Source organism: Echinops telfairi, unplaced genomic scaffold (genome assembly GCF_000313985.2).
Source record: "Echinops telfairi isolate 266 unplaced genomic scaffold, ASM31398v2 ScPeMD7_443;HRSCAF=831, whole genome shotgun sequence".
Classification (NCBI taxonomy): Eukaryota; Metazoa; Chordata; class Mammalia; order Afrosoricida; family Tenrecidae; genus Echinops; species Echinops telfairi.
Genome location: NW_022104341.1, coordinates 78,560,221 through 78,576,217, shown reverse-complemented (window position 1 = coordinate 78,576,217; position 15,997 = coordinate 78,560,221). Strand labels below are relative to the sequence as shown.

The 15,997-nt window shown below is 39.5% G+C and overlaps 1 protein-coding gene and 1 non-coding gene across 2 annotated transcripts in view; one reads left to right on the top strand and one right to left on the bottom strand.

Annotated features, from left to right (window-relative positions):
- AGBL4 (AGBL carboxypeptidase 4) overlaps positions 1-15,997 on the bottom strand; it is a 1,691,367-nt gene that overhangs the window by 1,030,363 nt on the left and 645,007 nt on the right. The window lies entirely within an intron of this gene.
- Positions 3,180-3,341, top strand: LOC115870272. Its single transcript, XR_004046639.1, has one exon. It is a non-coding gene; the product is annotated as a U1 spliceosomal RNA (small nuclear RNA).

Below are 15,997 nucleotides of genomic sequence, written 5' to 3'. Positions count from 1 at the left end.
AACTGAATTATTAAGTAGTTTCTCCCAAAACTGCACGTGGATTTCAATGGCAATCGCCTGGGCCTTTTCAGAGTTGCAAAACCTGATTATCAGCAAAGAGTTCCTCTGTGAGCTTCAGTTTCTATGCAAACTACCAATCTCAACTGGGTCCTATTTCAACAATTATTTAACATTTATTGAGCACTAATAATGCTGTCTCTTTAATCGTGTCATTAATGATCCATCAAGCTCTTGTGGGTGATGGGAAGACAGAGGAACAAGCTAATTTTCAGTGTGGCATTTGATGTGCATTAGTTAAACTGCAATTTCCCAAATTATTTGAATTTTAGCTACTCAAGGAAAATGGTGAACATATTTCTGCAATGGAAAATTAAGATAGCTGTCTTACTGTCTTTACGGAATTAAGAGGAACAGGGAGATACAGGAGTAGAAAAATATAAAACAAATGGTTCAACAGCTAAAAAGGAAATCACATGAAAAACTCAGACATTCATCCCTCCAAGGGATGTACGATGTGTAACTTCTAAGCCTTTGCTGATGCTGTTCTCTTTACCTGGAAACACACTTCCATTACCCTACATGTTAAAAATCACTATAAAGTTCAAGTGCTAACTCTTTCATGTGGCCTGGAGTGACTATAGTATCTTCCTATATATCATGTTCTTCATCTTAAATATTGGCTGTTTTCAAGTCCTTTCAAATACTTTTGATTCTTCATATTTTAAGAGTAGAGACTGTGCTATCCACCCTTAAATCTTGTCCTACATCCTCTCCCAGACAAATAGGGGCTCAGGCAAGGAATCAGAAGAGCCTGTCTAGGAAGGAAAGTAGTGATATTGGGCCCCCAGTATCTTTTTGTTTCTTGGATGAATACAGTAGCACAATTTTTCCAATCCCAAAGATTAGAAACTTTTTGGAAAAGAATAACCATCATAATCCAGGTTAAGAGAATAGAGCATCTTACTCAAGGGAATAATTGCAGAAACTTGCTGCAGTATGATTTTCTCCTTGAATTTAAATCTGTGTTTAGAATTGCTAATGGCCAAGAGATTACCCCTCTGAACCACTGAAGGCAGAGTGCATTGTTTCTGCTGACCTTTTTCTGGATAATCAAATAATAAAGTCAAATTGGCAACCACAGGCAAGCTCCAAGCTAACGCTACAATATTTGCATTGTTATTTGCTCAGTAAACTGCAGATCATTACATTTTTATATTAAGTAAATTATAAGGAAGAGTGCACTTCATAAAATTTAAAAGTTTTCAGGTACCTTTTCTATTATTCCCTGGGGAAGTCTCCAGAGTGTGTCTTGTACAATGAGATAACTTTTTACATGGAAGACGAGTAGGTGGGACAGCATTTTTAAAAACCATCAAATGCATCACCAGTATTTGAGTTCTGATCCCACAGTTTATTTTTGGACAGGAGGTGAAAATCTTTGTTGTTGTTGTTGCTGTTTTGAGGTAAAAATATTTAATGAAAGTCATCCGATTCTGAGATGCAATTTTAACTTGAGCTTTCCGTTTCATATTAGGAAGATCAATAAATCAAGAGGTATAATATTGAAATAAAACTGGAAGGTCCATCAAGATCATTTAGTCCCAAGGTTGGGGCTTCCATCATGGGTTGTGTGATGCCTTAAAGTTTTCCCCGAGAATCCCAGGCTCCATTATGCCTCAAAACTTGTTCATCACTTTCATGTGCTAGAATTCTCTATAAATACCTATTCCAGAAAAAGGGCTTTGGCAAAGACAACCTTGAAAACAATGATTTATAAAGGAACGGGGTTCCTGTGTGGCATAAATGGTTAAGACTGCTAACTGAAAGGCTAGCAGTTCAAACCCACTAAAAGATACCATCAGAAAGCAGGCCTAGCAATCTACTCCCAAAGAAAGCAATTTTACTTTGAATGGATGAGGTCATTTGTGAGTCAGAATTTACTCAAAGCAGTAACAACAAAACTATAGAGGTACAGAAAAAAGGGAACTATTTGGGGCATAAGTCTGGCATACGTTTGGGCTCTGTATTCTTACTTCATCCTTACTGTGGGTCCTCAGACAAGTCAATGACAGAGAAGTTTTCTCAATTCACTTTTAAAATGGTGAAGATACTGTTACATAGATTGGATAGCTGGTGACCGATACATCTTTCTTCTTGTTCAAGACTGCATCTCAGTAGACCTTGCTATGGTGGTGTCGTGGTAAACAGTAGGTTGCGATCTGCACGGTCAGCTGTCTGTAGGAGAAAGACTGGGCTTTCTACGCCTGGGAATGGCCACAGGCTCAGAAACACACAGCGGGTTGCTATGAGTCAGCATTGGCTCGATGGCAGCAAGTTTGGAGTTTTCTGTGACTGGCTACTGACCAAAGATATAGGGACAGACACAATGTATGCTGCTTTCTGACCTGGACATAAAATCCCATATGTAACCATTTATGGTCTTCCCATCCTCCAGTGACAAGAGCTGAGGAGGGCAGCACCCTAAAACTGAAGATTACCAGATACTTGAATTATCACTTGAGGAAAAGCCATCTACAGATAGCTTTTCAAATCAATCTCCAATGTGTGTAAACAGCATTTGTTTTGTTAAATCACTGGAATTTAATTTTATTACTATTATTATAGCAGCCATTATAACTAACATAGACTTCTTTAATTATCTACTCACAAAATTTTGGGAAACATTACATAAAATGTATATAAAAACTGTACGACGCATGCCATGGGTGAGGGATGCAATCAATATCCGCTGAAATGTTATCCGTAACTCAGAACTGATCCAAAGTCATAGAAAAAATTAGGCCCAGCGTTAGGACTAGTCACTAGGTTACCATTCTTCCCACCAGCCTGCACCTCACCTTGGGTGAGTCCAATGTCATCTCTGAGATACAGTTCCTTCGCCTATTACACAAGGGAGTTTGTTCAGGCTTTAATTAACAAGGATTTATCATGGGTCTACTTTGTGCTGTGTACACTTAATCTAGGAATTAAGTATATAATTTGATCAAGGAAAAGAAATCAAAATCTTGCCTTCATGAAGAAACAAACAAACATGTATAAGAGCAAAATCACAGTAAACTGTGCCATGTCAAAAACTTAAAAGAGTGTTATAAAATATGGAGTGACTTAGTAAGTAGATTGTATAGTCAAAAAAAGCTTCATTAAAGAAGAAACATTTAATACTTACCTGGCAGGGGAAATACCACGACCATGAAGGTGGTTTTCCCAGGGCAAGGAAACCATTGCTTATCCATTGCACCCCGGATATGCTGGCCACTGCAATTTCCCCAAATGTGGGAAACTTGACTGCATAATTTGTGGTAGTATAAACATTTTTTAAAGGGAAAAAAAAAAGGAAGTAACAGTTAAGCTTCCGAGAGGTTTATCTTGGAAGAAATACAGTAAGGATGTTCCTCGGAAACAAATACAGTGAGACTTTGTCTCACACACATTGGATACGTTATCAAGAAAGATGAGGGCCTGGGAAGGGACGTCATGCTTGGTAAAGTAGAGGGACAGTGAAAAAGAGGATTGAGGTCATGATCATAAGGTGAAGGAAGCAGTGAGGAAACTAGAGGAAAGTTGTGTGCTTCATCGGTGCTACACTGCACCCTGACTGGCTCACCTCTTCCTTGTGATGCTTCTGTGAGGAGATGTCTAATTGTCTACAGATGGGTTTTGGATCTCCACTCCACGCCTTCCCCACCACCCCACTGCCGTCCACATTGGGTATGATTTTGTTCTGGGTCTTAGATGCCTGATACCTGAACATGCACACTGCTACAGATAAGAGCCCACAACACAGGGAATCCAAGATCAATAAACCCCTCAGTCCCAACAATGAGAATAGAGATACCAGGAGGACAAGGGGAAGGTGGGGGGGATAAAGGGAATTGATCACAAGGATCGACATATAACCCCCTCCCAGGGGGACAAACAATAGAAAAGTGGGTGAAGGGTGATAGAGGATGATGTGAGATATGAAAATAATAATCTATAACTTATCAAGGGTTCATGAGGGAGGGCGGGTGGGGGAGGGAGGGGGAAATGAGGAGCTGATATTAAGGGCTCAAGTAGAAAGAAAATGTTTGAAAATGATGATGGCAGCTTATGTACAAATGTGCTTGACACAATGGATGATCGGATGGATTGTGATAAGAGATGTAATAGCCCCCAGTAAAAGTTTTTAATTAAAAATAAATAAATAAGTGGAACCTCAAAGAGAAAACGAGGAAGGCCCTGGACAAGCTAGCTCGTTCACATGAGGCTCTAACAACGGCCTCGGGCGTAAGAACGGTTGTGAGCATGGCACAGGACCGGGTTGGGTTTCCTTCTATTGCTTAGAGGGTCGCTGTGGACTCCAGGGCACCTCACAACAACAGTAAACACTTCATTTGAGACCACAATAGCAAGGATTGCAGGGTAACAGAATTCTAGACAGAGGACAGCAAGAACAAAAGCCCTAATGCAGTGATGAGTTTAGCTGGTGAGCTTTGCCGACAGGAAAGCTGAGAGCTACTACGCTCACTGTCTCTAAATAAGGCATTTGAAGTTTGCTAATCCAACATTCCTTTACTGCATTCTTCCTGTAAGACTGAGCTTTGAAGTTTTACACACCCTCAGCTAGGAATGTAGATATGGTAACCATGTATTTATTAACTTAATTGACTAACTTAACTTCTCTAAGGCTTAATTCTTTCACCTACAAAATGGGGATAATACACATGTATGATAGAGGACTGCTCTGAGAATGCCTGTCACAGTGCTAGGCATTTCACCCCAAACTCACTGGCAGAGAGTCAATTTTATGGAGGGACTATAGGACAGACTAGAATTTCCCCTAGGGGTCTATTCAGGGGAATAGAGGCCTCTTTCTCTAGGCAGCATCTGGTGGGTTTTAACTGCTGCCCTTCTGATTAGCAGCTCAGTGAGTAAACCGCTACAACACCCAGCTCCAAACCTGACGGGCACACCGAACGTGCTACGAGACGTTAGCGATATTGCCAATGTCACAAAGGCAATATCGGATGATGCTGAAGAGAAACTAAGCTTACGTGTTCTGGATTTCTAGGTCTTTAGGTCAGAAAAAGCATTTAGAAAACAGGATCATCTAGAAATTGTTTTACAGCTTATCTTGGAAATCTTTATGACTTTTATCTGTAATAAACAATTATAACACCATTAAAATCAAGACTGTTTATGTCATTCGCTTCAGCCCATCCGGCGATTTGACCTTGCACATAATCTAGGACGTCCTTACATCTTTAGGAGTCTTTACAAGGATGGAGGGACTTAAGTTCAGGTTCTTTGTGTACATCACCAAAAAGACGAATTGTTAAGAATGGGCATAATGTTTGGGATAGTCAGTGAAAATGAGGTAAGCCCTCAATGAAATGGATTTACACACAGCCACGAGGACTCAAACATATCAAGGGATCACGCTTTCTTAAGTCCTCCTTTAACCCACCTACTACTATCCCAACACATAAGGTAAGTGAGGCACATAATCTTTGTCATGTGACAGATGGGACAGTAGAGCAGAATGTGGCAGAGCTAAGACTAAACTTCTGTTCTCTTGATGCCATGCTACCTCTAGCTCTAAGTATTTTGGAGTTAATTAGCTCAGCACATTCCCAATGTCTTCTGAATTTATTTAGACTGCTCCCAAAGGCACCAGAACCCGAATGCTTGGAATCAGAACTCTTCTCTCTCGAATTCACCAGCTATATAGCTCAGAAAGAGACGTCATGCATTCTGCTCCAATATCAAATCATTGCAGTCCTTATTTTGTGACCATTCAACCTTGGCTGGGACCAGTATTTTGATGGACACAAAAAAAGGCTTGACTGATGAAGTAACATTTAACAAGGGGAAAAATATTGGAAGAAAATCAGACAACCCCCAGATTACTTTCTATAAATCTCAGATGTCTGCATTTGCATGCTTAAAAAAAACCTTAGGGATCCTCCAGTGAGTGTAACTTCACATGTTATTCATAGTTCTTTCCTTGATTACCCAACTTCTAGTGCTAAAAATTTGAGAGAATGTTTCTGAAGAAGGCTGAATCCCATGAAAATGAATGAAAATGTTTATTAATCTCTACCGTCTAGAAATCTATTATCTGTTTACTTTCCCTATTTATAAAACTGTTTTTCCTGCAAACGACTAGGTCTGTATTCCTGGAATTATAAAATGAAACCTAAGATTAATTTGTCATACTTTTCACACTCCATTCAAATCTTAAGGGCATGAGGGTAGACTAAAGAGATGACCCATCAAATATATTCTGTCCTACTGCCAGGAACCTCTAACTGTTAGCTAACAGGACAAAAGGAGCCTAGCGGCACAATGGCTCCTCACTGGACGGCAGTCCACCCGGTCAGCAGCTGGAAACTGCCAGGTGCGCAGTGGGAGGAAAACCAGGCGCTCTGCTCCTGCAGAGCTGCCATCTCAGGAAGTCCTCAGGGCCCCTATGAGTCAGCATCAAGACGGTAGTGAGCTTGGCTTTAGTTCATTGTAGATTCCAATTGCTCACCTCTCTGAGCTCCCAGCACTTAATCTAACAATAAACCAAAATTTTGTCTTGGAGTCTAATATGTATGTCAAATTGAGCATGAACAATATTGAATTCATCGTCTCCACACTACAGTTCTCTTCTTTCTCCATGATTGTAAGTAACGATTTTGGATACTAAAATATGCAGGATGAAAACAATGAACCATCCTTGATTTCTCTCTTTTTCTCACTCTTTATATTCAATCCAAATGCATATTGAAATTCTCCTGACTTTGTACAGCTTTTCGATGCCTACTCATATAACTCTGTTCAAAGCTACCATCATCTTTCCCCTGAAGTATTGTGGAACTCTAATGGCCCTCACTGATAATAAGCAGGCCCTTATTATCAAATAAAAAGATATATCTGATTATACTATTCCCTTACTCACTGGCTCCCAATCAGACAGACCACCTTCCATTTCACCTTCTACTCTCTGAATCACTTATTTCACGCCAGCAGTGTGACCTTTGAGTTGCTTTCCACACATCAAGTTAGTTTCTGCTGACGGGCTTTCTATTTGCTTTCCCCTTGCTTGGAACTCATGCTCCCCAGATTCTGGATATTGTCCTCATTTCATTCAGTTATCCAGTAAACGTTCATCTTCTCAGGGGAAAACAAAACAAAACAAACCATAGCAGTGAGCATGCCATGTGATATCTTCAAAGTGAAGCAGGTATAAAGTAGTGGTTAATTTCCCTTCCTAGTACTGCTTACAGCGGTTCTCAGCCTGTAGGTTGCAACCCCTTTCACAGGAGTCGCCCAATTCATAACAGTAGCAAAACTAGAGTTATGAAGTAGCAACGAAAATAATTTTATGGTTGGGGGTCACCACCACATGAGGAACTGCACTAAAGGGTTGTGCCATGAGGAAGGTTGAGAACCACTGGCTTAGCGAGTTACCAGTCCTTCTGAGGATCCTCCCTATCAAGAGCCAGTCATTTCTGAGAGTAAAGCTCTCTCCCACAGCAATGAAGAAATAACGTAAGTTAAAAGCAAGTCTCCTTGTTTTTTAAATTCAAGACAATTTAGACCCACAGGACATATGACATACTCCAGGAAACATCATGAAAGATCATGAGTTGATAAGCAAGATCATTCCAGGGCTCCTATCCACAATAATTAATATATTTTGTGGCAGAAGTGTCCTATCTTATATCACTATGTTTCAAAAACTAAGATTTATTGTTTCAGAAAACTATTGATTTATTTAAGCATTGTGTCTTCCTTTCTTAGAAAGGAGAAAGACTGTTTCCAAATACTGTCCTGAATTAATGCTCTGATAAACCAGACATTGGCTTCTCCCCCATGTGTTCTAATACTCAAAGAGGCCATTAATCTAATAAACTGGATGCCCAAAAAACAAATGACTGCTTATTAGTTAGGCTGATTGAATATGTGCTTCCCAAGGCAGATGAGTATTTTCCCCTAGCAAACAAATGTCTTTTCTATCACCTTACATGTTTCCAATACTCCCTCTTCATCAATTCAAAATGTTGAAAAATAAGACACTATCAGAACAGACATGTTAAAAATTATTTTTGTAGTTTTATTTCAATTTGCATGGCAAATATAAATTCAAAGCAAAGTGACCTCGGTTATAAAAAACAAGGAGGCAGCAGGAGGATTGATGGTTCTTGCCATTAGTATTTCATCCTGACAGGCAGGCAAGAAGTATGGATTGGTGAACCTGTGGCCCTGACTGCCGCTCAACTGGCAATACCTTCCCATGAAGAATAATTTCAATCTAAACAAAGAGAGCTGTGTTGATCGATGATATTAACCTAAAGGGAACAATCACTTTCTAAAGAGGTGCTTCAAAATCAGACCAAACAATCAGCATGTCCTAACCTCTCAACTTATACCAAAGATTTAGTGACTCTGGCATGGAAAAGTGAAGATCCTGTCCACCAAAAATATGTTAAAGTTTGCTGCCTGAGTCACATGAGCAGGCAAAGGTGCCACATAAAGTGAGTGAGGCCAAAAATTTAGGGCCAGACCTAGGCAAAATTGGTCTACAAGGGGGCCTAGGTGCTACTCTATGGCTGCCATGGAGAGTTCAAGTGCTCTCACTTAAACTTCTCTTTGGACTACTGCAGATGTTCGTCCTCTGTACTTTCCTGACCTTCAGCAGAAAATCAAGAACTGTACACAAAGATTGCTCTTTGATGGTAGGTCATTGATGGTAGCTTGTCAAGAACTTGTTTCATCAATGTATGTAGGTATTAAAGATTAGCTGTGGGTAGCTTAAACCCAAACCTATGCCTGGAAGAACCAGACCAAGTAACAAAACCAAGAAGATCAGGGCTAGAGAGAGAGTTTCAACAGATTAATCAAATTCTGCAAGAACTACCAATATCTTTATATGATTGGACTATGGAATTGTTTGATCTGTGGATTATGTACCAATAACACTGTAAAGGAAAAAAAAGAACCAGTCCGTGCAAAAAAATAAGATAAACAGCAATGCCTTTCTACCTCCCCGCCCACCAAGTTATTGGATTCAGGCTATTCAATCTCCATCAAGTGGTTAAGGAGCCCTGGTGGTGCAGTGGGCTAAGCACTGGGTTATTGAAAGGCTGGTAGTTTGAACCAACCAGCTGTCCTACAGAAGTTTGAGGCAGTCTGCTCCCTTAAAAATGGACAGTTTCAGAAACCTTAGGGAACAATCTACTCTCCTCTGTGGGGTTGTTATGATTTGGAAGTGGTTCAATTGCAGTGGGCTTGGTGTTATTAAATGAATCTTATACACTTTGTGAACTCAGCTTCCCAACAAACATATGAGCCGGCATTGTAATTCCTACTTTTCAATTAGGGAAGAAATTTACAATGCTCACCCATCTTTTGGGACTAAGACCTTTGGGAAAATTCCTTTTCTTTTAAAAAAAATAATTTTATTGGGGGGGCCTTACAGCTCTTATCACAATCCATCCATCCATCCATCCATTCTATCAAGCACATTTGTACACATGTTACCATCATTATTTTCAAAACATTTTATTTCTACTTGAGCCCTTAATATCAGTTCATTCCTCCCCATGAACCCTTGATAATTTATATATTTTTTTCATGTCTTACACTGATCACTGTCTCTCTTCACTCACTTTTCTGTTATTTGTCCCCCTGGAAGGGTTTATATGTCGATCATCTCACATGCATGCGATCAGGAGAGATCAGTCCTGGATCAGGGTACCATGATTGGTAAGGAGCAAAAAGAGAAAGAGCCTTGACAAGGGGGATTAACACAGTGGATGCAACAATGAACTCAACCACAGCGATTGCGAGGATGCTACAGGACCAGGAAGACTTGTTTCATTGTACACAGGGTTGCTATGAGTCAGAACCAACTCAACAGCACCTACCAATGGCAACATGAAATCTGGGATCATCTTTGGATCTTAGGTGAAAGGGAGCCAACAAGAAATGGTCTTAGAGCAGTCATGGAAAGATAATCTGGTTTCAAGACAGAGGATGGTACTGAGCTAAATCTGAAATGTGTTGAATCTGAGGTATTGTGGAGCTTTTTCCAGTACACTCATGTAGACAGCCAACAATTGCATCGATGCGTCTGAAGTGCAGGAAAGAGAGCCCAGCTATCCTTTCCATCGGGTATCAAATCCATGTGGAGAGTACGTGGCCCAGAGAGTGGGAAGAGTAGCAAGTGGGAGTTGTAGAAGACTCAAAGCAAGACTTGAGAAGCCCCGAAACTCAGGGGCTCGATGCAGCAAACAAAGGTGATAGGAGAGTTGGAAAGAGAACTTGAAAAAACATTAAACATGGCATTCATATCCTCATTTCAAAAGTCATGTACACCACTTTCTGTTCTCCTTAAAGCAGAGTTTTTTGTTGTTTTTTAACATTTTATTAGGGGCTCATACAACTGTTATCGCAATCCATACACACATCAATTGTGTAAAGCGCATTTGTACATCATTCTCAAAACATTTTCTCCATGGCGTATGAACCTGGTTTAATTTGGACCTGAAAAGTGTGCAGGGTTTACTGACCTCGAGACCCCAACTAACACTATTTAAAATTCCACTGTGTTCTCTATGGGGCAGAAGTAGTGTGGCACTTCCACCGATACAGCAAGCATTACCGATACCTACACAGATTACAAGTGAAAAAAGGATGCACCACAATAATTCCCTACCTAGGGTTAAGGAACAGGTGAGATGTTGAGGATGAGTTGCTTGAAATTAGATTACAATCACGTACATTTAGAAGGTTGTTGCTGAGGGTAAGAGAACCTGTGCATATATGTGGGGCATACCCTTGCTCTTAATTTTCACCAAGCCCTGAAACACTTTCTTGCTTAGTAGCCTCATACAAAGAAGTAAATGTCATCATCTACTTTATAATGTTAGATAGAAGGAGACAGAATTTTCCTGATCAATTATTTTAATTCATTCACTCATTCAAAAATAAATAAATATTCAGCATTCATTAGGTACTAGTAACTCTGCTGCATATTAGGGATATACAGAAGGATATGACAGATTATTTGCCATCAAAGAGCTAAGAAATATGGATAAAGCAGATAAAATCACAATTAAATCATTGTATAGTATGTGGGTAAAATACAAATTACTACGGACATATAGAAATGGTTTCCATAGTTTACCTGGAATTATTTCTTAAAGGCTATAAAGCATCACATCAAATACTGAAAGACTCTGTCCTATAGGGTTACTATGGGTTTGGTTTCAGTACCATGTGTTAACCACTTTACATTTATATTCCTTAACCTGCAACACCATCGTGTGAGTACATTTACTTAATCCATATTCCAATAAAGAACTGAGGAGAGAAGGCATGAAGGTAGGTGCTCAAGCTCATAGAGATGGTGACTAGTCGATTCCCACAGGACCCCATGACACAAGGTGAAGTGATCAGCTACTAACTGAGAGGTCAGCAGTTAAAACTCACCAGTAGTTCTGCAGCAGAAAAGACATGATGAGCTAGTCCTGTAAAATTATAAATGTACCTATTTCACCATTATTATAATAAGATTGATAAAAATCACTAATAATAATTAATATCATTTTGTGATTGCCATGAAGGTCATAGAGAGTTCTGAAGCACTTGCAAAGTATAAACCGCCGAACAAACCCACTTGCTATCTGGCAGTGAGTCCACGTAAATCAAATTAGAATTGTGTCCCACAGGGTTTTCAATGGCTGATTTTTTGGGAATGTATCACCAGAACTTTCTTCTGAAATAACTGTGGGTGGACTTCACCTTTGAGTTAGCAGCTGAGCATGTTAAACATATGTATTCTCCACAGATTCCCACTAAACAAGCCCAAAGGATCTTTAAAAAACAACAACAGTGTCTCTGGAACAGTGGGGCATGGCTCAAAGCTACTACATTAAAACACAACAACAACAACACAGCATGGATTTATTCAGAAATAACTGAGTTTGAAATCTGCCTCTAATTTAGGGCTATGTGGATTTGTACTTATCAGTTCAAATTTCTGAGTCTCATCTGTCCTAATGATACTATTATAGCATAACAAGAATATAGACCTCATAGTGCTGTTTGTAGGAGCCAATTATACAATATCTAAAAAGAACCTGTTAAAATACTGGGCACAGAAGACATATTCAAGCAATAAGCTTAATTGATTTAGCAGTATCATGATATTTATAATAATTATTATCATCATTTTTCTTCATAAGTTAGCCTCCTAAAAATAAAATAATTGTTCAAAAACAAACATATGCTTGTTTTTCCTAGAAATTCCTGTGGGTGATAACTATCATTTTCAGAGGCTTGTGCCACAAGTCTCTCATTGAAATTCCTTGGTGCATCACTGATTGACTGCATTGTGCCTTCTTTCATCAATTCTGAGAGGGGGGCAGGAAAAAATAGAATTGAGCTTTTTAAATAAGATATCTTTGTGAAATAGGAAAATTCTGTTCCTTCATTTTGACAGAGCAAGCCATAATTTTATCTACCCTGGGGAGGTCTAAACTACCCCAGTACAATACTTTTCGTGGGTGTAGGAGTTACAACCATCATAAATGACACCTTTTATTCCCTTTGAAAATCCTCCCAATTTATTACATTTACTTAGAAACTTCACAGTTTTCTAAGATACTTTCCTCTCTGTCCGCTCCAATATTCATTCCATCAAGTGAGTGAGTTGGTGGTGTGGTGAGGAGCAGACAGATCAGAGTGTTAACACTCCAAAGGAGATCTATTCAGGCCCGGTTCATGTTGCACAATAACTTGATTTCTTTCTGTCTATCCACAACCTAGTCACAGATAGCGAGGGATGGGAGCAGATGTACCAAACAAAATTGCTTCCATTTAATAAAACTGAAGAGGCATCATCAGCTCCCGTGAGACAGTTCAGAGATTACACATATACCATGGCAAAGCACAAAGACAGCTAAAGTCCTAAGTGTGGCAGACTGCAACGGATTCTTTCACACCTTGAGATTTGCATATGCTACCCCTTCTGCCAAGGACACTTCACCTCCAGCCCCACCATCAATACAAACACACACACATCTGCCTGGGAAATTACTACCCTTTCTTCAAATTACATATATTATCTACCTCAGTAAACTGTTTCTAATCATTTCAGCTTAAGTTAGCTAATCTCTGGTAGAGAGTCTTTATTATAGGTCTGCTTGCCTTAAAATAATTATCAGCATAGATGTGTACTTAACTTTGACAGAGAATGAACAGGATGGTGAAATAACTTGGTCTTCATCTTTGGGAAGACCTGGGGTTAAATTCTAGCTCTATAACTTACCATCCTCTGTCTTGAAACCAGATTATCTGTCCATGACTGCTCTAAGACCATTTCTTATTGGCTCCCTTTCACCTGAGATCCAAAGATGATCCCAGATTTAATGTTGTCATTCGTAGGTGCTGTTGAGTTGGTTCTGACTCATAGCAACCCTGTGTACAATGAAACACAACTCTGCGTGGTCCTGTACCATCCTCACAATCGCTGTGGTTGAGTTCATTGTTGCATCCACTGTGTTAATCCCCCTTGTCAAGACTCTTTCTCTTTTTGCTCCTTCAAAAGCAGACAAGAGTCAGGAAGCTTGAAAGAAAGCTGATAGCCTACTTAGCATGGCAAGGAGGAAGAACACTTGAGTGAGGCACCAAGACAGATATTTACACCTGTCAAATACATTGAGCTTTGGCATCCATGATCATTTGTAAGCTGCTCTACATGCCTTGGTGCCCTTTGAGAACCACCAAGGTACACCAGGGTCAAGATTGTTAAGGACTAATAAAAATCTAGTAGATATTCTGGGCTAAGTGAACCAGACTTGAGCAGAAGAATAATTTGTTGCAAAGACCTCCTGTCTTAGTTTGATAGTACTACTGAAAAGAAATACAGCAAGTGAGTGGTGTTATTAAACACATATTCATTTTCTCAAAATTTGTTTTAAGATGCTATCAGAGTAGGCAAAAGGAGTAGGCATTCCATTTCTGGGAAAATGGTCCTTGACATCTTCCCAAAACAGTGATACAGTGTTGGACAATAGAGTTTCGGGTTTGATGGGTCTCAAAACATGACCGAGGAGGAGCTGCCTCTTGAATGTCGGGTTGATCTTAATAATGGATGGAGTAAAGCTTTCAGGATCTTCAGTGGCTTATGTGGTACAACTCAAGAATGAGGGGGGAAATAGCTGTAAACATCCACTAATAATTGGAACATGGAATGGATAAAGTATCACTGTAGGGCAATTGGAAGTTGGCAAGAATGAAATGGAGCACAGAAAGATCAATCTTCCAGGCATTAGTGAGCTGAAACGGACTAGAATTAGCTAAATTGAATCAGATAATCCCATGGTGCACTACAGCAGGAGTGACATCATGAAGAGGGGTGGCATCACACGCAGAATTACAACGAACATTTCAAGATCCCACAGAAGTACAATGCTGTCAATGATAGTATGTCACCCATCCATCCAGAAGGAAGATTAATATGATTGCTCTTAAAGTGTCACAGGTTGGAAGTTCAAATTCAGGGTGTCAGCTCTAGGTGAAGGTGCTCACCCACAAGTGTTCTGCTCCGGGGGAAAATTCTTGTCCGAGCTTCTCTAGCATTCTTCTTAGTCTTCCTTTCTGTTATCGATATAGCAATCACCTTTTCCTCTTTGTGCTTGCCTGTTTCTGCCTAATCTACTTTTTATATTTCAAAATTGATTAGGTGGAAAAATACTTATATGTTCTCACTAACATACTAAAGAAGACCCCATTGTTAGATGTCATAACATTCAGAAGTAGAGAGATTAGGATTTACAACCTATATTCTGGGGAACACAATTGGGTCCATAACATCCATCATTATCAGCAAATCACACTTCTTACTCATTAATGGAATATCAGGGCAGAAGTTCTTTGGGTAGAGAGGGAAGAGTAAACTATTTAGACTCCTTTTTTAAAGCATCCATATGCAAAGCACTTTACCCATCGTTTCTCTTTTTATTCTCTTATTCATTATAGAAGAAAAGTACTCTTATTATAATGTTTTGAAAAGGCAAAATGTAGGCTCTGAGAGATTCATTAATGTGTCACTATAAAGCTTGGGCTTTGGCCACAAAGCTAGATTTTCTATGAAGCTCGTATGTTCTGAGAGCTCTGAAAGAATATAGTAATCCGTGGGACACACTGCCAGCTCTTCGATCGTCTACCCCAACAATGTGTATGCTCCCTCAGTTATTCTAATGTCTCTAAGTACCATGGATATTGAGTATTTTCAAGGCTGTGTTAAATTTTATTACCACTTCATATGTAGAAAAATTGAGCCTGAAAAGTGGTATGAAGTTTATTAAAATTCTCACAAAAATAGCAGAACATAAAGACTTATTGAAGTCAAAACTACTGCTCTTATTCCCAGAAAAAGTTTTGATGTGGTTAAGAAATGAAATGAATATCACAGTATCACCTACTCTTTACAAACCATCAAGATGTCAGCTTTTAAGAACTATTTGTAGCAACACAATCTTTTTAAGGAAAATTTTATAAAAGGGAACATCTGCTTTTGCCCAAGATGGCTCAATATGGAAGAGATTTTTTCCCTTTTTTAAAACAACTATAAAACCAACAAATTATATAAAATAGCCATTTTTACAGTCTCATATGCTCACCTTCCTGGCACGATAACTGAAGACGATGGGTGCACAAGCAAATGTGGTGATGCAAGCTGATGGTGTCCGGCTATCAAAAGATAATAGCATCTGAAGTCTTAAAGGCCTGAAGATAAACAAGTAGCCATCTAGCTGAGAAACAGCTAAGCCCACATGGAAGATGCATACCAGCCTGTCTCGATACCATCGCTGAACACAAAGCAGGTGCATAAGCAAATGTGGTGAAGAAAGCTGATGGTGCCTGGCTATCAAAAGATACAGAGTTTGGGGTCCTATAGGCTGGAAGACAAACAAGTGGCCATATAACTGAGAAACAA